Here is a 23,191-nt window from a genome sequence, read left to right as displayed (position 1 = left end):
GCGTTGCTCTAGGTCTCTGTGCCTTACAAAGCATGTGCACCGTGTTGATCTGCGTGCCACTCCGTCCAGCTGCTGCGCTGTAGGAACTCTGGTGCTGATACTGCAGCAATCACAGGATTCTGGATTTGAGAGACACAGAAATCATCAACTTCAGAGATATCCATCTTCCTTAAAAGAAAGCAAGCCATTATGAGTCAGGCAGATTATCTGCCAGCAGCCCACTGAAGAGAGCTGTCTTCTGCAGAGGGGTGGAGGACGGGAGGATTCCTGATGAGTGCAGCAAGGGCGAGGGCACAGGCTGGCAATGGAAGGGGAGAACACAGCAGCTGCAGTCTCCATGCCACGGTGCCAGTGCTGTGCACGGAGCACACAGGAGAAGAAGTTAGGGGACTCTTTGCCCAGGGGACTGTGATGTACTGCAAGGATGTGGATTTGGGCTGCTCAGGCTCTGGGAAAAGCTGGGTTTGATGGAAGTGCAAAGGTGCCCAGCAGTGCTGAGCTCCACACCACCATAGCTGACCGCTGCATTGCAGGGCAGGGTGGGTACCTCTATACTGGGGTGCAGTTATTTGTAGAGAGAGTACAATGAGACCCTCTCCTCCTGCCTGCAGGAAGGCTGAAATTGGTGTGGCCTCAGTCATTTGCTCAGTCTACTTTGAAAGAGAAGATTTGTCTTGAGGAGGCTCAAGCTACATGAAAGTAGTCACAGCAGGTGCAGAGGCAGCTCCCTTCTGACTTGACATGATGTGATAATACATATCCTGCCATTGAGGAGCTGCAGCTTCATCCTCAGCAACATCAGCATCAGCCCACCCCACCTACAGCTGTGGCTCAAGGGAGCCAAAGCCAGGGCAAAATGAGAGGGGCAGAGACCAGCTGGAGGGAAGCACCTGGCAGAGGAGCACAGCAGCTCAGGTGAAGAAGGAAATCCGTGGGGGGGAAACGCATGAAAGGAGCTGAGGCACTGTTGAGGTTGGGAGGAGGGTAGGGAGGAAGGGCTGCTATTTAATTGCCAGCCCTGGTTCCATCAGCAAATAGGAGGACGAGCTGTCACTGGTGTGCAAAGTAGCAGATGGCCTAATTGTGAGATTTCTCCCTTGCAAGAGCAAAATGCTATACTGTTTTTAACATCCTTGCCTAGAGCTAGCTTCAGATACAACCAAGATATATTGTGCTAGAAATGTGCTCTAGTGATAATCAGGAGAAAGCTGTGCTTGAAGTGACATTTAAAAAATAATTATTATGGCCTATTGCTGTTAGTCACACATCCCAAAAGCTGATCTAGCTAAAAGAGCTTTCCAAAGCATCTTCTGCTCGACAGATCATCTGGAAATTATTCCATCATTGTGTCACCATGTCTCGCTTTATAACCCCCAGGACACTGTCTATGTATGCACACCATTTCTCCCCTCTTCTTGGGGGAAAGTAATTCTCTCCGGCTTCTGATTTTTCTCATGCAGCTTCAGCAGGTTTTGTGCAGTTTCTTGTCTTGGCCATTTTGCTGGAGAGCACAGGGCTTCCTTTCCCAGAGACAGCTCAGAAGCATCGCCACCTCGTCTCTCCTTGGGTGCCTGTAAGAGCTCAATGCTCTGCAGAGCTCCAGGCCTGCAGGCAGAGACAGCAGAGCTCGCCAGTGCCACACTAATATCAGGTGCTTGAAACTTTATATTGAAGGTGCAGAGTTGTTACTGGTGAGCCCTTACGGCAGGTGCATTTTGTCAGCTTCAGCTCTGATCTGAAAGCAGGGGAGAGGGTAGCACTTCTCCCAGCTGGGTCAGGTTTGCAGGGAAAACTCTGGCAAGGACTTATGTGGAGAGAAAACTTTGACTAACCTGTAAATCTGCTAATGTTACTTATCAGTGAGGGCAAAACTTAGGGCAAGGATCGGCTTGGAACGGAATCAAGTGAATGCTCTGTTTGAGGATAGCAGCCCTTGTTGATTTTTTTGCAGGCCACTGACCATATTTTTAAGGACTTTTGCCTGCTGAGTGACCTGCCTCCTTCTGGCAGGCCTTTAAATTTTGTGATGTCTGTTGGGGTTTTCTGGTAATAAAGGGGCTTTAATGGGTTATCCATAAGCTCCTAAGTATCTCCCAAGTATGGGGATGTATTAAATCTTCTTTAAATCTACCTTTCCCTTACTGTCCATCTTCAAAAGACTCTTATCCATGCAGTAGATGCCTGTGCTGCAGCAGTCTGTCCTTCCCATCCTCTTCTCTCACTTTCTTCCCCTGCTTGCTCAGAAGTCTCCCGCTAAAAATGCCCCAGCTGTGACACACCAGCCCATCTCCCAGATCCCACTGATTTCATGTCTCTCTCAGCCTCCATATAAATCTCCCTATCTTCCCCTTCAAGGTCCTCTGTAAGTTACTTTGCCTTTAATCTCATTCCTCCCACTCCTCCTCCTGTCTGTATTCTCACAGTCATCTCTCTTTCTGCTCATTTTATCTTGTTCTTGGATGGTTCAGTCTTGCTTTTTTTTCTTCATACTCCTCAGACACCTCACTCCATCTCCCATTTTCTGTTAGCCAAACACTTTTCCTCTTGTTCTGTCAACTCTACCTTAAATCCCTGTCTTTTTCTTCCTTGCCAGCATTAACACACCCCATGCCCTCATGCAGAGTCACCTGAGCTGCTGCCCCACATGGTTTTCCTGGAGTGCATGCTTTTCACACCAGGAATTTGTAGTTCTCCTATAGTGCACACCCCACGGATACAAACACACACAGGTCTTTTGAAGAACAGCAGTCACTGGTAAGTAACCATGCATTATTAATCCCATTGCTTATATGACACACAGAAAACTTTAAATTTTCTGTAGCTGGCTAATAAAGGGATCTTTTCTGTGTTGATGTGAAGGCACACTTTGAATGCTCCAACTTGGTAAATGCATTAAAATGAGTGTTATTTAAACTTAGAGTGACTGAAGCTTCCTATAGGCAGCAAAGACATATGAGGGACATAAGAAGCAGACTATTAGAAGAGGTTTGAGGTCTCACTTCTACATTGTTTTGCACTAGCACGTCATCAGTGGCTGTGTTCAAGTTGCCTTTAACGTCTTTACATTCCTGCACATGACAAATAATAGGGACTGGCTCCCACAGAGCAGAGGAAATACAGCAGCAAGTGTCTCACGTCCATTTCTCAACTGTCATCAAATAGCTTTTATTCATGGCATAGCACAAGTGTCAGCCAACTGGCAAAGGCAGCCTATATTAAAAATGTTGGGGATTATTCATGTCAACAGACACAAGGGAGCTTTTCTCAGTCAGTGGATCTGCACCAGCAGTGGTATGAAAATGCAGGACGTTCTCTACAGTAATCTCAAATCTGAATAACTTTAGAAGGAGGCCAGCAGCAGACTGTAATTTCCAAGTACAATTAAAAAATTAATCTAGCACAGCTAGATGAGAGCTTGGATAGGTAGAGAGGTTTAACTGTGTGGTTAGATAGGAAAGGCCATAAGGATGTTATCTAGAAAGATTGAGGTGATACTTTTAAAAAAGTGCTCAGATTGAAGATGGTCTGGAGTTTGCGAGCTGATGGTGGCTCTTCAGGTTTGTTTCTGATCACACAATTAGCTGGTAGGTCTTTAGCCTGTTTGATTGCAGGCATTTACTGCACTGTTTTGAGTATGATTTCTATAGGCCATCTGATTTGTCTTTTATGGACAAGGTGCAATTTGGAAATGGATTCATTCTTTCTCCTTTCAAAAGATTAAAAATTAACATCCCTGTTTAACTGAAAATAATGTTTATTAAATTTTTGAGGTTTTTAATAGGAAAAAAAGTAAGATGGACACAAGCAGTAAAATTGCTTACCTTTAAAAACATCAGGTAAAGGTGGAAAAGGGTGGAGGTTTCAGGTGTCTCAGGTTAACTATTAAGGACAATTCCCTGACTGATTATTTGAGTCCCACTGTATTTGCAGAAGACTACTATATTCTGTCATCTTGCATTTTGAAATGGTTGCTTTTAAAACATATGGCCTGCTTCTTTTTCCCCTCAATTATTTTTGACTAGTTTAATTTTCTGAACTCCATGATAACAGTGTGGATATGAAATCGGGAGCAATTTAAGTGGAAAATAAAAAATTAAGGCCTATGCAAGTCATCATGAGTAAGGTGACCTGATCTGCTCTGACACAGATCTATGTTCCACTTATGCTTTGGAAAACTTCGGATACTGTATTTTTGTCAAAACCTAATTTCTGTACAAATGTGTGATGCAGAAGGAACCCAACCAGCAAAATCCTCAGATGAATCCCATGGCATCTCCATGACAACATATAGATGCATAGTCTGCTATATGCATCCTTACTGGGAGACTGGCTGCTCCTAGCTTTTTCCCACGCTGAGCTGAAAGGCAGACTGACCAACAGGCTGCAGAGGATGTTGCTGGGATTTAAATGTGGAAACTGTAGATCATGTTTCATTCAGGGTAAACCAGAGGCAAATGGAGCAGCCTTACAGAAGAGGTGAGCCTTGCACCACAGCTTCCTTTGCTGAGGCTGCTTGGTCGAGTAAAGGAATGGGTACTGGCAGGTCTCCACTGAGTCTGAAAATTCATGTGGAGGACCTTTGCAGGGCTCTGCAAGTCTTGCCAAAAGCTTGTCAGTGTGACTTACAAGCACGATGAGATAAGAACAGAAGGTAATTCGGGTTAATAAGTTATCCTGAGAGAGTTTTTTTTTTTCCCTGCACATGGAGAAGGAAAGGGAGAGTGATCCAGTCCTCTCTCTCTGGTGAAGAACTCTGAACTCTGTGGCAAGAGGTTTTCTTTCCACTCCCTGGCAATGTGTAGGAAACCAGGGGGGCAGGCCGGTGGCATGTTTCATGTTAAATCCAACAGTAAATGTGGCCATGTCATTCTCTTGGCTCCCAGCACAGCCGGGAGCATGACGGTGGGGTCAGGAGACGGTCCCCAGGGCTGCCCTGCAGAGCATGCAGTGACCCCGTGCAGCCGCAAATGCTGCTCCGCACCTGCCCTGGGCACTGCTGCTGCTGCAGGGCCCCCGCTCCAGGGGCACGCGTGGGAAGGGTGCGCCGGCTGGGAGAGCGGAACAGCGACGGATCCAGTAAATCCCCCCTCTGGGCTTTCTTCCTCGCCTGCTCTTTGCCCTGCTCCGTCCTTCTGTGCCGGGGTGGGTGGCAGGGCTTCGCTGAAGGGTGAGCGGCCTCGCCGCGGCGGCCGGGCCCGTGCAGGCCGCTCCCGCAAAGCAGCTGAAGTGCTGTAATTTCATACTCCAGCTGACAGTGCAGGAACTCGTTCGTCTGCCTGTCCCCTGTCCCCTGGCGTAGGGGTGGCCCTGGCTGCCACAGGCGCTCCCGGCGAAGTCGGTGGAGCTGTATCAGTGTTTGCAGTGTTTGGGAAAGATTCCTACTGCAAACGGGGTAGTGGGTGTAACCACGTAAGTAAAGCACAGTTGGCCCTTCCGTACTTCTGCTGTTGGATGGAGAAGTCTTTTGCACTCCTACAGCCTTCTAAGTAAGGCTCCTTAGGCACCTTTACCTCCACTCTGCTGCTCAGCTTTCCGAGGAACAGAGATAACAATATTGACCTTCTCAGTAAAGTACTTTCCCATTTTTTTATGAGATGTGCTACATAAAAACTGATTGTCAGGTTTTGTTCAGCTATAAAAATTCCTTAACAGTGGGGCATGGTATGTTATCAGCCATAAAAAAGCCCTTATGTTGATCTTTAGCATGTAGGGATAGACCTTTGTTCTGCTTAGTTACTTATAATCTTTGGAGTGGTTTGGCCTGAGTTTGGTTGTGCAGTTTTTTTTGCTGCTTTCTGTGTGCATATGTATTGTGTACATATGGTTGACTTTTGCTTCCACTAGGGCCAAAGATCGCTTGGTTTGGTTTAATGTACAGTTGTCAGCCAACATCAGTTGAGTGACTGGCCTGTGATCTGCCATTCAGCACATTTCCTCTGAAATATTAGGGAAACTAGTTTGCTAACAGACAAGAAACTGGGTAAAAACCCCACTGATAAAGAAGGACTATGATCCCCTAGAAATAATCTGCCTTGGCTTCAGCATCCACTCTATGAATGTTTTATGCTGACAGACAGACCTTGTCCATTCATTGCAAATAGCCTTTTCCTTTACCATAATAACACACATTTCTCTCTATGTAGCCTCTGAAGAAGAAAAGAAATTCCTTTTTTTTTGTCCCTAGGGCAGTTAAAAGCTTTGTCCCCAGCCTGGACAGCACAGTGCAAGGATGGCAGTGTTGAGGAGTGCCCGAGTTCATGGAAGATGGCATCTGGGCACAAGGGCACCCAGGAGCCTTAGGTAGGTTCCTAATAAACAGCATTTCCAGTGCAATATCTAGCTGTGAATACCAGGAAGTTGTAGATAGACAAAAAGCCATCACAAAGAATATTAGTTCAAAGTCATGATCATAGAAGAAGCAGCAAAGCCAAGCCCCAAGTAGTTCCCATGGCCTAATACTTCTTGCTCTGGCAATGCCAGAGGGGTGTATAAAATGTGGGGAAGCCCTGGTGCTGGGCTGGCTGATACTGGAGCCTGAGCTCGCTGGTTACAGTCTTGGGAAGTGGCAGTGGTGGTGGGACAGCACCTACAACAGTGATGATCAAGTTTAGGGTGTTAACCATTCTTCAGATCACTGAAACAACTGGGGCTGTGCAGGCTCCCTGTAAGGCTCTTCAGGAATGTGAACCCAGCAGCAGGGAGGTTTGGGACTAATCTACCCATTCAGGTAGAGATCAGCTTGAAGGCAACAATTTCCTTGAAGGGTGGAAGAGAGCCAGAAAGACAAGAGAGCCAAACAGGCTCAGGTGTAGCTGGAGGAGGCCTCAGCAGTGTGACCCCAAACAAAATCTGAGATAGGGATTTTGGGCCCAGTGCTTTCAAGAAAAAGACACATAGAATTGCAAACAGTCTCCTTCCTTCTTGTTTGGCCTTGATTTTAAAAGTTCAAGGACAAAGAGCTTTGTGCATTCAGTGTTAATCAAGAGCACTGATATAAGGAATTACCAACTCCATCAGCATTCTCATCCCAATGGAACCAACCCAAAATAACTCTCACCCCAAACTGATCGGGGCTGCATAACTGATATGGACTGAAAATAATAACGGTTTATATATTTCTTAAGAGAAAGTTCTGATTTTAAAGAGAGTTGAAGGCAGCAAAGAGTTGGATAGGCTATTATTCTCCAATCAATTCAATTTTTAAGTCTTACTTAAAGAATGCTAATTTTAAATGAGATATTCTTCTGATCATTTCTACAATTTAAGGGATGTAAATTCACATTCATAATGAATGCTTTTTTTTTTAATATTTGATTGCAGTAATCCAAATGATCCTATTTAATATCAAGGACAGAGCTGGTATCTATTTTTTGATAACTGCTTTGCATACCATACTCCATACAGTTAAAATTTTTTGAGAACAGTTTTAGAAGACACAACGCTTTGGTAGGACAGTCCTGGTGGGTGGCATGAACAGGCTTCTCCTGCAGAGCACTGGCCATGGTGCCAAAAGTCACAAATTCCAGGTTCTTTGTCCTAATAATCTTTTACTGCCTTGTTCTAATCTTGAGCATCACCTGCTTGGACAGAGCAGAAAGGGATGTGATCATTAACAACTGTCTCCTCTTTTTAGCTTTCACTTTACCCTGTTGTCAGGTCTTAGTTTGGTTGCGAGTCTTCCTACCCAGTACCCTCTCAAGTCTGAAAACAACCTCCTTCAGCCTTGCAAGGTTCATTTGATTGGCTTCTCATCCTCAAGGTGATGAATTTAAAACATCACAATCTTTGGAAATGAAACGAAATCTTCAGTTCTCAGGACTTTACATAGAAAACAGTTTCGGAGGGCTTTTGACCAATGCAAGTCAGTCTGATAAAATTCCTTAGAACAACGTAGGTTTTGTATGGTAATTACAAGCACTTAGTGAGAAAGTGTAAGAAATGCTATTTGGGTTTGTGTCTAATATAAATAACAATCATTATTAACAGAATAGGGAAGAAGACAAATGCAGATGTCATAGATATGTTGGTGATAATAGGCTGTTCATAACAGGAATATTTTTGTGTGTTCCATGAGGTAATATATAAATATTTTAGTTGAGTGGAGTTTTAGGTCAAATATAGCTTTCTTAGGATTTATTAAAGATCAAGAATCAGATTTTCAGAAAAGCAGCAGTTGAGCATAGTGCAGATGAGATGCAACACTGTTCACTGTGACACCTTCAGGTATCCTGAGCTGAAAGTGACAGCTAGCTAAGGTCACATGGAGTGGCAGGTCAGTGGTGTACCTGCTAGCCACTACAGTGCTTTATCATGAATTATTACAGTTCAGATACTACGTTGCCTTCAGTTTGTAGATACTGAAAGAATTTTAAGAGGGACATAGTCAGAATTTCTCAGTATAAGACCAGAAGCCAAGCATTTCACTTCTAACAGAGATTTGCTTCATCGCTTCGGACAAAATACCCACTCTCCCTTCATTCCCTCTCGAAATAAGGGTTAGGATTTGTGTCTCATGGGATGTTGTGAGATTAATTTTTTCTTGTATGCATAAACCGTTTTGAAGGTGGAAGGGTTCAAGTCCCTCTTCACAACAGCCTTGCATTTACAGTACAAATGGAGCAGACCCCCTCCCTCCTCAGAAAGGGACAAACAGCTTGGAACTCGGCAAGTACTCTATCCAGCTAGAACAAATACAATTTTGCAGTCCATTGATTTCCATTTACAATGCCAAGTTTTATTTGATTTATTTTTTTTAATATCTACATGCCACAACACCAACTTCCTTCCCCCCCCTCTTTTAAATGAAGTGTGACTGGCACGTGGTCCTCATTAGCTGAGAGATTTTGGTTAAGTTAAGGATCAGCAGACAGACAAAACAGGGCCATTTTTGGAAAGTGTTGATGATGCAGCCCCAAGTTGTTTTCTCCTTATGTGAGAGAGTTTAGGATTTCTGAGCATATTGGACTACTGTGCAGCTGCATAGACCATGTAGGGGGGCCTCACACATACATAGATAGGGCCAGAGTTACACACCTGCATCCTAGGTGCTGTTTTTATGACTTTTAACAAATAATGGTAGCAAATGCACGACTGTTACTCAGAGAAAATTCTGTCCTCCTGTGTGACTCTCCCTGCACTCTACTATGTCCTGCCCAGCACAGTGCTGCAAGGCATCAAGCCAGAATCTTCCTGGTGTTGAAAGGCTGGTGCTGAGAGTGGATACTGGCTTGGGATCCTCTCCACAGAGCCTGGTTTGGGGCCCTTACACCAATGGGGCATGCACTCTTCCAGCTTCCCTTCAGCTGCTGTATGGGTCACTGTCGCTGTGACCGAGACTAAACGGTGCCTGCCACTACTGAATGGCAGAGGAGCCCGAGGCAGGAGGGTGCAGGTGGTGGTGTCTCACCCAGAGAAAGCAGGCTACAGCTGCTGCCACAGGCACTAGGAGAGGTGGGGATGGCTGGGAGGGAGGAGGGAGAAGGGAGAGAGAGAGGGAGTGACTACTGTCAAGGGGAACCATGCACTGATACGCTCTAAACTGTGGGAAGAAGGAAAGTTCTGGCTGATAATAGAAAGTATGCACAATACTTAGGGGTTACAAAAAGAATTTGACCCATCAGTGAATTAAATATGGGGAAACTTGCATTATTACTGCTCACTCTGACTGGTGCTTATGGGTGAATGGAAGATCGGACTGTCAGGCTGTCAGCTCCTATGAGTCCCAACTTTCCCCTGAAAGGGAGATGGCCATTTTCCCAACAACGGCCCCAGCTCTTTCAGTTACAGCCAGTCAAGTCCCATGACATCAAATATTAATCTGGCACAGAACTTGGGCATTTTATAACCAACAGCATATCAAATCCTTTGGACCTGATGACATTCCCCCCTTTGTTGTCACATCAGTCAGTCACTTTAACCCAGATTCTCAGTCAATTCAAAGGAAAGAGAACAGCACTTCAGAGAACTGACTACTGCAAAAGTACTTTAAAAAAATGAACAGTAGGAAGGCAGGGCTGAACCTCATCACAAAAGATCCCACCATAAAATCAGGAGAGCAAACAAGAAGCCTTAGATGACCTCACAGCAAGAGGCTGTGTTGCTGTTTTGCATACATACATACTTTCTCTGCAGGGGCAGGCCTTGGATCATCCCAAATCTAGTCTTTGGGCTCCCAGTTAGTTAAGAGCCTTGGGCCTGATCTTTTTGCATAACAGCATTTATATTCATTTTATAACAGAATTTCTGTCTGTATAACAGATATTTCTAATACTGTGAAAGCAAACAAAGCTCAGAAATCAGATTTCCCAGGTGGAGTGTGGAAAGGCAGGGCCAAGGTACTGATCTCTTCCAGTTTTTATTGCCTGACCATGACCTCTCTGATCTGGCAGAGAGATGCAACCTTCAGAGGAACTCTGTGTCAGGCAGCTTCTGCCTATGCTTTCTCTCGCATTCAGAATTGGCATGATGCTTTGATCTGCTTCTAGTTTTGCAAGGAAAAAGCAATGCTTAAGACGGTTAGCAGAGGGCTGAGCATGCAAGCATAGCACATTAACAACACCATTCCAGAGATCTGGGGGAGGGGGCAGGAAATGACAAAAATGAAAAGAATTTCACTCTTCTCTACACAAGCCTAGAGACAGAAAGAGAAAATTATAACTTGACCCTTAATTATTCAAAGGAAGCAAAGAAATAAAATTTAGGATAAAGAAGATTCCTTCCTAATAACTTGAACCAAAAGCCAAAGCACATTAACATATGAGGACTGGAGGGTTTAGAGAAATAGCTGGAAATTGCATGCCTATAATCTTGGAGGAAAATATAGAAACTCCCTAAATTCAGTAATACACCCAGCATGCCTCAAGAAAGGGAAGGTATTGGTATTGGCTCTACTCCTGACCTTGTCATGTGCAGAATAGATGGCTCAGGGGACAAGTAAAGGGATTGTGCCATGGAGTTTTCTTTCAGAAGGTGTTTCTGAGTGGGCTGGAGTGGGAAAAAGGATCAGAAGTGCAACATGATTATTCTCAATTGCAGAATCACCTATTAAATGATGGTTAGAGGCACAAGCTACCTGAGCTATACGCAACAGTGTACTTCAGGGTGTTCTCTGAAAACTGCTAAGAGCCTTTGGTATTTCCAAAGCTGGGTACAAGTACCTGAGCCTGAGCTGTTTATATTTAAGAACAAAAAGTTAGCAAATTTAAAAAAAGAGACCTAAACATATTGCTTAAGGATGTCTTGGAGAACTCAAGAAGTCACGTGAAAAGCTACTTCTATGGCAATGGAGTACAAAATCCAAATGAATTGCTAAGGCTCAAAAGCAATCACTGTCTGGAAGGATTGATAATCTTGTGCCTGTTCCAGCAAGTGTTTGAACATGCATGTGGACACACAAACATCCACAGCCCATCTTAGTTGCTGGTTCCCTTTGGGGCAGTTTCAGCTGCAAGGACAAAGGCAAAATAAGCACAGGGATGGGAAGACCCTCTGAGTCCTTGGTATTTCCATTACAGGAGTTTGCAGCATAGTAGTCAATGCAGCAGTTATTCTGCAAATGGAGAGCTCTGGTCTAGTGCTGTCAGTCTCACACCCACTGTTCATGAACACCTACATTCCGATTAAAAATAGAACTGTAAGACCTGTGAATACAAATGGGCAGAAATGTTACTATTTAAAGGGAACTTCTGGAGAAACTGTGTCATGTATGTAGCTCTTTCTAAAACGCCAACGGCATCCAGGATTACTTGTTCTGCAACCTCTGCTTTCTGTGTCCAGCCAGTAGATGCATGAAGCTCACATCCCGCATAGGACTACCCCTTCTCCCAACTGCCTGCCTCCTGCCATGCTCCACTTCACTACTGCTTAGGCAAAAGCATTTGCCAAAGTTGGGAAAGGACTGCAAATCACATGGGCAGCCTTAGTGGGTGTCTGAGTGATCAAAGCTGGTGGCTTGGGGATGAGCAGCAGGAAGTGAAGAAGGTGTGCTCGCTGCCTCCAAGGGATGCTCCAGCAAGGGAGAAGCAGCTGGAGGGAGAGCGCTGTGGGCCAATGTCACCCAGCCTGGCAGCACAGCTTTCTGAAGCTCTGGTACCTTCAGACAAGTGGGATGTGGATTGTCACAGGCTGTGAGGAGTTGTGGAGGTGCGAGGGGAGCGGAGGGAGGGCAGGATGATGGAGGATGACAGTGGAGGCACTAGGCTGGGTCTGTGGTGTCCCATTCAGAGGTTCAGGTGCTTTCTCCACCAACCCTTTGCTCAGTGTATGTTGGCCAGTTTTAGTGGGTGTTTGCACGGTTCTCAGCTTTCTGAAGAAGCGAGGTGACTTCCACTTAAGCATTACTGTTATTTAAGGAGGAAAGTAGGGTGTTTGAGCCGGAATGAAGGCATCAATACCTGATATCCCTTTTGCCAGGTAAGTCAAGAGCATGAATGGGATGTTCTGCCAATCTCAAGGCATTAAATATTTCTGCTTTGATTTACACCATCTCTGAGCTGTTGTCAGAAAAACCATTAGCTGCTTATATCCAGACACTAAGCCAAATCCTGGCTCCAGTGAGGCCAGTCATAAAACTCAGATTGATTTCAGCAGCAATAGAAATTAGTCTCCTAGGCAGCAGTCAAGAAGCAGCAGTTGGATGGCAGTTTGCTATCACCTAACAGTACAAGTTTATGTTAAATTCACCCAAGGTTGTGACATACTGAAAACTGGTGTGTGATTGTGCATACAGCAGCAGGGCATGGCAGTACGGCACTAGGAGACCTAGTGTTGGTAGCCTCTGAAAGTGATTTCCAAACTTTTCTCTAAGTACCAATGACTATTTTAGGAATTGAGGGACATGGACATCCTGGCTCCCAGCTGTGCGTGACTGACAGTGTCTTGTCTATCTCATATCGCTTAGCTGAAAATCTGTTCATTTAATTACTCAGCCAGACAGAAATATTAAATGGTGTTTCAGAATTCTTTATTATGGTATATGCTTTCCAGTAACTGCCTCACTTGTTCTCTGATAGCAGTGGGGGGAAAACCCTCCCCCTGGGTTTTTACTGCCTGTAAGAGTAAACAGCTCTTAGAAAGAGATTTTGTTCTTTAGCCCTTTTCTGTGTCTATCTGCATTTACATTGGTCTCAAGAAGATGTGCAAATCACTGTGGATGCTCTTCAATGTCCATTTAGATTTTCCCCTTGCTTTTAAGGAAATGTTCATGGACCATATTTTTTTATTTCCTCTTTGCTTTTCATTTCTTTGTAATTTCCCATTGTGACCACTTTTTAAACACATTATTTTCAGACTGAATTCTGCACACATATGAAATAAGTTATATTTTGTTCTGTTCTAGAGCTAAATTTTACATTCACCATCAATCTTAACTATTTCCTCTTAGGCTGCATAAGAAAATCTGCAATTCAGAGTCCTGTGTGCTGTCCTGTGGTAATTCAAGTCTTAGATTTATTATATTCACCAACAGTAAATACTGTATTCATTTTTAGAGAATGATCCAATCTGCTTGTATTTCCTGATCTTTCTTCTCATTCCTTTGTTATGATATGCTTTTTGCCTCTTAATTGTTTCCATATGAAATGGCCTCAGTCAGAGTGGCTGCAATGAATAATGTCCATTTCAAACTCTCAGGGTTTTGATCACAGCAGATAACCATGAGCTGGTTACTCCCTGCCAACAGTAGCACTCCTTAAGGACAAGTAATAAGTTCTGCAGCATTGGTAAATGAAAAACACCAAAGACCAAACATCGCAGGCAAAAGACAGCTCAGTTAATGTGATTTCTGCCCTTTCAGCCAATAATCTTGATCCCATTTTTGAGTTCTGAACAGGCATGAAATTTTATTTTCAGTATGGCTGAATAGCATTAGGAACCAACCTAGGTTGTTTAAAATGTCTTTTTTCAAATAACTTGGGGGGTCCCTTTTATGTTTTAGGTACTGAGGCTGCTTTATTGAAGCATAAATCTGAGCCCCTTCAATGAGGCAGAAAGCTCTGCTGGTTCTTCTGCATTTCATGGCTCAGTACAGGGCTGAATGCACTTAACTGGGAGGTGTGAAGGAGCATCCTGGAAGAGATGGAAGCTAAATATATTCTGCTACAAGATTTCTTCCATTCCACTCTCCACCCCCAGAACCCAGAGACTACAATGGTTTATGCAGGGTTTTACATATGCAGCTAATGGTGGAGGGAGGAGAATTCCCACGGATAAAGAGCTTTAGCCCAGTACCAGCACAGCACACAGCCTGAAGTGGTGCTGGGGTGGATTCTAAGGAAAAACCTCCCATCATTGCTTCCAAAGAGAGGCCCTATACAGTTATTTTTAGGAAAGGATTCCTGGCCAGAAGGACATCCTTTCCTACAGCTTTGATATAGGCACCTGGACAAGGTGGAGAGGGGATGGGATTTCATCTAGACCCCCTCCCTGCATTTAGTGTTTCCTCTTATTTAGCTCCAAGGGGCTTCCTGGTTTGGGGAGTTTATTTTGTTTCAAGCCCCTCTCTGACAGCCAGCTGTGTGTGTGCCTCACATGCCTTGCAAAGCTGAAGTGCTGTGGTCCTCCCAAGCCCAGGTGCCTGTCAACCCGCCTTCCAACTCTTATAAGAGCATTGCCTTGTGTGTAAGGAGCCCAACTCCATAAAAATACAAAAGAGCAAATAAGAGTTTCCTCTCATTTGTCTCTGATTTTATGCTTATATAATTCCACTAATTTCATTTGCATGAGAACAAAACCAGACCTCTAGTCTCTTGGTAGAAATTATTTTACAGGGCTGTTATCCAAACCAGAAGGCCGAGCTGGAGTCTACTTCTCATGCAGAAACCACAAGAGCAGAAGTGACACTCAAAGTGGTTATTTTATTCTCACTCTATGTTTTTATGCATGTTTATGTATGTTGAGTGTAGTGGGATGGGGGCAGAGAAGAACAGCCAAGCAGCCTTCCCTCTTCTGCACATGATTGTCTAGCTCACTGGTTTTATCTCCAGGTACACAAAAGGAAATGAAACCATTAAAAAAGATACCTGTGAACTGTAAACTCTGAGAGGAAGAAATTACTGTCGGCTTGTCAGGTTTGTAGGTGAATTACTTATTTATGTAGTTCAATAGATTTAATATTACTCACAGATGAAAGACACAAGTTAAACATGCTTTGCAAACACACGCAGTGCCCTCTCATTTACTTGAGAATGGGTCAACTTAAAATTGCTCCTGGACAGGCACAGATAATTGAGTGGGGGAGCAGAAATGAGGACCAAATGAAAGCAACCCAAATTGCTTTTAAAAGTTTTAAATGAGTATGCTGCTGGAAGTGCTATAAAAGATAACACAAAAGAGCCAGCTAAAATTCGTGGCTCAAGCTCAATTTTTTGCAAGCAATCATAAATCCTAACTTCAGCAGCTTTGTGTTCGTCTAGGGGCACTGGACAAGCGAAAAAAAGTTGACCTCATCATCATGTGAAGTTTCCTATTCCTGTCCTAAGTTGTCATTGGTAAAAGCCTGCAGCAAAAATTCCAGTTGTAAACAGCAATGTGCTGCCAATGTTTCAGCAAGGGTAGCCCACATTTTTTCCTTTCTGCAGCTGTAGCACAGCTTGTGCATAAGGGGCTCCATGGCTCTGGAGGAGAGGGATGCAGACCAGCCCTCCCAGCCCTGCCTTCGTTTGCTTCTCTGGTGAAACATAAATGCCCTTTCTCAGGTGTAACTAAAGAGGGAGATGCTGTAATTTGGCAATGAACCTTGAGAGTCACCAGGTCCTGTTTCTATGGAACTGCTCATGGAAATAGGAGTGAGAAACCCTTACCCTCCAGCTGCACCCCCTCCAACTACACAGCACAAGGATGCATCTGCAGGTCTTGCACCCTCGCGATTCATTCTCAGAACTTGTGGCACTTGTCCATACCATCCTTCTGGGAGTGAGGCAGGACACTTAATTTTTGGGTGGCTGACCAAGTACCATATGGGTGATGCAGCAGCCCTTCCAGCAAGCAGATATTCCTGAAATGTGGGGTGAAATTCAGCTCACCCGGACAGCTGTGGGTTAGACTTCGCTGCAGAGCTGAAGGACGTGATGCAGCAGAACAATTAGCTCCCTTCCAACACATCTGCCAAAGGCAGCAGGCATGTGCCTCAGCATGCAGCTCCCACTCTTACTTGCGAGATGGCTCCCTCAAATTTAGTTTTAAAAATATGGGAATTAGCAACTACTTATTAGGTGTCTCACTACCTGCCCAACATTTTTCCTTGGTGCAATTAAAAATGTCTCCAGAATGTATAATAAGAGTCAACTGAATTTTTTACAGCATCATGTAGACAATGTGCACCATGTGGAAAAATACACTTGGGATCTGGTAGCCCATGACTGAAACAGACAAAAAGAACAAAGCTCTGGGTAAAGGAAATCAGAAAAAAAAAGAGCTTTGGAGAGAATTTCAGGGATAATAATCTCCCTTTGAAATGTGTCTGTGCAGTCAGTGTCTTGGAGAACCTTGAAAATGTTTGTATTCTTTTCCTGCTTTATGTCCTTAAAAATACCCCACTCATTTTTTCTTCCCCTCAGGCCTAGTCAATATTGTCATTAAGCAACTGAAGGACCTTTTCTAAACAATTGGAAAAAATGTGCTTGTAAAACTGTGCAAATACCTTTTTCCAAAAATAACTAAAACTGCTGTGGTTTCAGGGACACAAGTGATGCATTTTGAAATAGGACTAAATGTTTATTTACATGAGAGAGCATGCTAGCTCTGGTCCACTGAGAAAATAATGGGCATTAAACCCTTTACAGCATACAGTCCAGTGAATAAGAGGTAGATCAGAGTGGTTTAGTAATCTACCTTTTGTTTTTAAGAAAAACAACTCACTTTGAGGCTGAGCAAAAGAATAACTATTTTGTTAACAACTTATCTCTTTTGAATTTAAAACTCTTAGGACTTATTTTAAATGTAATGAAAGATAACGAGAGGCACAGCAAGAAGGTTTATTGTGCCCTATAGAAAAGTATCAGTCCAAAGGAGGATTGTCAGCCCCTTAACTTGGTCTTCTCTGTGTCACTGAGTTGATGTGATGAGGCTTTAGTACAGTCTTACCCAGCCAGTGGTGGATTTCCTCTGAGGCACAGGATGTCCCCAGAGGTAAGAAAGCTGTCCCATGCCCCCACCTGCCTTCATTGCCCAGCGAAGGAGATGGCACGAGAGGGAAGAGGCAAAGAGATGCAGCCTGTGCAACAGAGGGCTGTGATACTTGCCTGCTCGAGCAGCTCACACTAATTTGAGCAGCCCAAAGGTCACAACTATTTATGCAGATAAAAGGTCAATGGCAAGCTGGCATGTGGCTGCAGGCTATCTTGGTACGCACTTCACCCGGGGCACTGGTGCAGGCTTCTGATTCACAGTTTGTCTTTCTGCATGAACTTTCAGGCCAAGCTTTGGCTGGGAAAAAAAATCTCTGCCATGGGAGTTGACACAGTTAGGATCCAGATGCAATTTTTTTTTTGTGGCTCAGGCTCATCTGTAGCTAAATCAAACCTTTGAATCACTATTTATAAAAGCAGCCAAATTCTGAACTGTTTGCTCAGTATTTAATTGGCCCTTGTGTTGGATAAACCCCTCTGAAAGCATGCCTGAGTGCAGATAGAGGAAAAAGTGAGTAAGATGCTCAGGATGTGACCTGCTGAAAGAAAGCCAGTGAAAAGCCTACTGAATTCAACAGAGGTGGATTCTTCAGCTGTCAGTGTGTGTGGACATAAATCTCTTTAAACATGCAGGATCTTAGAGCACAAGACTAAATGACAGTATTTGAATTTCCAGAGCAGTTTCAGCTTAGGTGAAACAATGACTGTTTAGGTGAAAAAGGGAAGTAGATATGCTATGTTAATCTAGTCAGATTCTACACTGTATTTGAAATTTTACAGTCAATAAGTGCTTCACCCTCTGCTGTCATTAGAAGATTAAAATATATTTTAACTTTCAGTTCCAGCAGCTAGCTGTCTACCTGCACTGATTTTAAGGAAAATCCTTTTGACTTCTGCTGTAAATCAGTCCCATATGCCCTGGTCCCCAGTAGGAAGTATGCAAAATATGTTGTGACATTTAATTACTCCAAAAAAGGTAATGGGAAAGCATCATTACATCGATTTGTTTTTCATCACAGAGGTATTTGGCACCATGCCCTAATTAAGGTTGCAGCAATAACTCCATTATAAGCAGTGTTTGCCTCCCCTGGGAATTTTTTAATAGGATTTACCTATTATTCTGCCATTTTTGTTTGTTAATAAAGAAAAAAATACATTAGGATTAAAATCGTCCATGTAGAAAGCCACCAAAACTAAGAGTCTTCAAATCCAGAAAAGCATATTGTTCCTCTAGCCATTTCTTCCTGTCAAAATGGAGAATTACCAAGTACTTCCTTGACCACTGTCTTCCTAGATCTTCACGAGGGGAAGTTTAAACAGTTGCTTGGATGCATTTTGTCAAGTTGTGATGATAATAACTGGGTGGTGCTTCTCATGGGTGAAGGCTTCTGCCCCACAGGTGGGAGAGCTGGTGACTCTTGATGACTTTCTCTTTTTCTTACAGTGATCAAAGGAAAGAAAAAGAAGCCTTTGCAGAACCTGAAGATATTGGAATACATTCTGCAATTTCCTGGACTTTATGCTGCCTCTTGTAAGTGTTATGATATTATTTCCAGTCCCTAGAAAACAGAACTGTACAATAGATGATGACTGTGGGATTTCTGTTATCTTGGAGCAAATACGGGGTTTATGCTTTCCCTCCTATTAAGGTATTTTAGAAAATGAAACAGAAAAAGCAAGATCTTGCTCAGTTAGTGTGAGGGCTATCTATTCTTGTACTTCAAGAACATGGTTTAGAAATGGAATCTCTTACTGCCTCTGCCCAGAAAGCATTCTCATCTTCCAGAATGATACACTGGTGAAATGAAGACCTAGAGCCAGGTTTGCCTCAAAAGAGCACAGAAAATACTGCAGGTTTATGGACAATATTCCATCAGAAATCCTCATAAAATTGAAGCAGTTGTTTACCTCTTTAAAAAAAAAAAAAAAGACTGTGAGTCCCACTGGCTTTTTAGTCTTAATCCTAGTCTAGAGCCTATGATTAGATATTGTGCCTTTCTCCAGCCCCCCAGTTTTACGTGAGTGCACCCATCTGCCTTTTTTCGACTCTCCTGTCTTGTTTTGTGCTAGTGAATGGTCACAATACGGTTAAAGAGTCAGCTTTAGGTCACCTGAATCAGCTTTACAACATCTAGCCTTGAGGAAGGGAGCAGTGTAATCCCCACAACAGAGCTCTGTATCCACTGGCTGCAAATCTGCCCAGCTTCTCCAGTGGGTCTGGTGCCCTGTGGAAGGCACCACACTGCTCAAGCTACCTTGGTATCCCTGTCTGAATTACCTAAAAGCTGATTGGGATATGCCTGGGTCACCTTCAGCATTGACACAGCCACGGCATATTCTGAAAGCGTGTAATGCACTCCCTTCTGCCATGTACTGCTCTTGTCTGTGCACTTCCTACAGAAAGTGAAGTGTGGGAGGAATCACCTGTCCATATTCCCTAGGGGAAGAAATGTCATCCTTGTGATTCATGGGCACTGTGCAGTCCAGGTGTGAGTGCTCCAGGGACCAGGCACAAAGGACAGGACAAGGCTTTCAACATGCAAGGAGAAAGTGCAGTTATTCCCACAACTATGTTTATCTTAGAGGAGGTGTCTTCCATTCACCACAGTCAATAAACCTCTGTTTTTTTCTATCCACTGCTGCCATCCAGGTGAGGAGAGGGTAGCCTCCCAGTTCTCAGCATTCTGGATTGTTTGATCAGTAGATGCTCTCAGGATACCAGAAACCGAGATGTCTCATTTAGTGCCTTAAAACTTTGTAGACAACTAAGCTTTTCCTTGCTGAGGGCTGAATGGGCCTTCCAAGTACATCTGAGTGGATAAATATTGATTTCCACCTTAGTTTTATGCCTATAAAGCTGGAACGGGGGATAAAGGCCTGTCTCAGGGGGGCAAGTTCTGTGTTACGGAAAAAGCTGGAAAAAATCAGACCCATTATGGAAAAACAGCCATGAGCTATTTTCCTTCTGTATGCAGCAGTTAAATGCTAAGTGTTAGTACTTGTGATAAATAGAGAACTTTTTTCTTCTTACCTCAGAAATTCACTTATAAAATCTGCAGTTAATTTCTAATTAGGTTGTTCAAACTATTACAATAATCTTGAGGAAGCAGCTATAGCATTTTGTATCATGGCACAGCATTCTGTGTACATCAGTCCAAATGATCCACTAAAGTATTATTAAAATTATAGAATAAATTGCATTTACACAATATTAAATATACAAAAAAGAGTAACCGTGAAAATTACTGGCATATGCAGCTCTTCTAACCTTGGAACTCAAATTGCTTTTCTAATTTGCTGCCCTGAGACTGGACTTCTATAAAACTGCATTTCTGTGTTGACGGAAAAAAAAAAAAAGCCACAGATCACAAACATTGACAAATCTATTAAATTACATAGCAGAGAGAGAAAATATCATGTTAAAAAGACCGAGCTGGTAGAACTATACCTGACCATTGCAACAGAGAAATTGCCGTCATTGCCCATTATTGCTCTGTCAGAGGTGTCAGAGTCGCAGACTGCAGCTGGGGCTGGTCATTTGATGTATTTTCCTGCTTCTCATGGCACATGCAGGCTGCAGAGAGTGTCAGCTAGGCTGCTGAAAAGCAGCTCTGCCTCTCTAGGCTACCCAATATACCTGAGGATCTGCTGGTTTGCCTACCTGAGGTTGCCAACAACCTGTTTGTGCAAGGGGCAAATTCCCCCTCTCCCATTAATTTCACCAGGGTGTTCGCTTTAACGCTTAGTAATGCCACTGGAAGTGTTGGTGTAATTTCACGGGTAGTGTAATTGCAAGTTAACTTCGTGGCTGATCTCTTCAACAGATGGAAGCAGGGTGGGGGTGGTGATGAAACCCACAGGAAATGGGTGCTGCTGAAGGAAAATGCAGATGGAAAAGAGGAGACACATAAGAACAGAGAAATGGAAGAGAGAGAGCTCAAGGAACCAGGGGGCCTAAGAAACATACGGCAGAGGGAGGATGCTCTGAATGACCATTTCTTTAGAGAAAACTGAACATAACAAAAAAGAGTATGAAGAATTTAATATAAATTACAGACACCAAATCCTTTAACGGACATCCACAAAAACATACAATATGGTGGTCAGGTTCTCTGGGACCCTTGCATTCAAGTCCCTGCTCCTCAGCAGACCCTTAGGCCATAATTAGCAAGCCTACATCTTATTCATGCTGTGGGCCTCAGGTTTCCTAAAGCCTCCATGCTCAAGATGACCAGTGGCAAACTCCAGGAACAGGACTCAGAACTTGCTGTCTCAATACAGCCCTTCCACATACTTCTCATCAAATTTCTCAGGACCAGTTACACAGAAATGCTGATTTACGACATCTCAATAGATTCCTTGAGCCTGGGCACCTGAGCAACCCAGGTGTCACAATGTTTTGCCTCTCTGAGGTAATTTGAGGATAAAAGACAGATGCCAAGGAAAGGTCTTGGCAGATCAGGCCCAGCACCATGCACCCGTGGGTGTTCTGTTGCCAGGACCCAAGCTATGGTCTCCACAGCAGATGGTTTTGCTCCACAGACGCACCAGCACTCTGCTCTGCTCTGCTCCAGATTTGAGGGTGTGACAGGCATGCACCCTCAGCACTGCTATGCCACTTTTATCCCAACTCTAGAGCAGGTGATGAATTTTTTGGTCCAGAACTTTTCTGCACAGATTCACACCTCTAGAAATGTAAAGAAGCTGGGAATGTCAGAGCAATCCTTAACACTGAACCAAAGAGGGCATCAGGGAGGAGGAAAATTCGATTGAAGCTCAGCTGTCTGCATCCAGCATAGCCTGACCACAGGCAGGAATTTGCTCCTGCTTCCTGTGGCAGTGGTTGGAGGAGGCGTGCGCAACAATGACTTTGGCAGTCATTGCCTGCTCTGGGAAGTATTTTATTCATCTAGGTACACATTACACATTGAAAAAATGTTATCAGAGTTTGAATAGACAATAGTTCAGATGTGCTGGATTTGTGGACTATAAATACACGTAAGGGGAAAGGAGGCCTAACAAACCAGTGTATCACAAAACAGTAACTGCAGATTGATTTCAAGGCTGGAGGCCAGCTTTAAGTCTGTGGTGTTGTTTTCTGTACTTCCTATGACCACAGAGTGAGGAAGAGAGGATGAGGGGCGCTGTACTCAATAAAGGGTATAATCCTTGATTAGTTCAAGAAACTAGGCCTTCTTCTGGTTTTTTTTCCCCCACTTTGTTTCTGAATTCAGTGGATACAAAATCATCCTTAAAAGAAAGCAGACCTGAGAACCTGAATTAATATTCAGGGAGAAAAACTCACAGAATTTTTGGTTTATGAGTTTATTCATGCCAGTCCCCTCCCGAGCACATCCTACTTCTATGGCCTATAAACCAAAGACTGCAAAAAACAGAGATGAGTAAAACCTCTTTAATGTGCAAAGTGAGAGCCATTGCTCTAGTTTGTGTAGTAACAGCGCACAGATAGGTATAAAATACTATTTGTTTACATACTGTGTAAATATCAACTAAATAATTCTTGCAATAGATGTGGAAGTAGGTAATTTTTCTTTGAAATGTGATTGGTATTGTGATTTGTGTTCAAACTTAGGTCAGAAAACTTTAACTCAGGCCCCCAAAGTTTAATAATGTATTTATGGTCCCAAAAACAAGTGTTGTGGTTTTCACAGAGGGCAGGTAGGTCTGCTGTCACTGGGCTCAGCCAGTGTTGCAGCTCTCTGTTGAATTACCTTTGAAAATACATGTGCAAGTTTGAAAATTGCACCTGGAGTTATTTGTCCAAATGCATCTTACAGAAAACCCTTATAAGACTCCGGATTTTAGCTCAGAATTGCTGGCCACGTGTTCTTAGGTACAGGACCAGGGCGTATGTGATTCCTAACAGGGGAAATGGTGGGGGAACAGGGAAAATGTCTAATTGGGGAGGTTCAGGTTGGGCATTAGGAAGAATTTCTTCACAGAAAGGAAGATTACACATGGGCATAGGCTGCCCAGGGAGGCGGTGGAGTCACCGTCCCTGGAGGTGCTTAAGGAAAGCCTGGATGTGGCACTCCGTGCCATGGTCT

General features: G+C 43.7%; 1 long non-coding RNA gene across 2 annotated transcripts; it reads left to right on the top strand.

Moving 5' to 3' along the window:
* Positions 1-1,717: 1,717 nt before the first annotated feature.
* Positions 1,718-22,761, top strand: LOC138107919 (uncharacterized). 2 transcript variants are annotated; one of them, XR_011149768.1, is made up of 4 exons: positions 1,718-1,834; positions 2,594-2,754; positions 18,568-18,654; positions 20,948-22,761. It is a non-coding gene; the product is annotated as an uncharacterized lncRNA (long non-coding RNA). The 2 variants fall into 2 exon arrangements; XR_011149767.1 differs by lacking the exon at positions 1,718-1,834 and having other exon boundaries at positions 2,372-2,754.
* The last annotated feature ends 430 nt before the right edge of the window (positions 22,762-23,191 follow it).

This window comes from Aphelocoma coerulescens, chromosome 3 (assembly GCF_041296385.1).
Source record: "Aphelocoma coerulescens isolate FSJ_1873_10779 chromosome 3, UR_Acoe_1.0, whole genome shotgun sequence".
In the NCBI taxonomy this organism is placed as follows: domain Eukaryota; kingdom Metazoa; phylum Chordata; class Aves; order Passeriformes; family Corvidae; genus Aphelocoma; species Aphelocoma coerulescens.
Note: the sequence above shows the minus strand (reverse complement) of the source record. Positions and strands in the feature narration are given on the sequence as shown.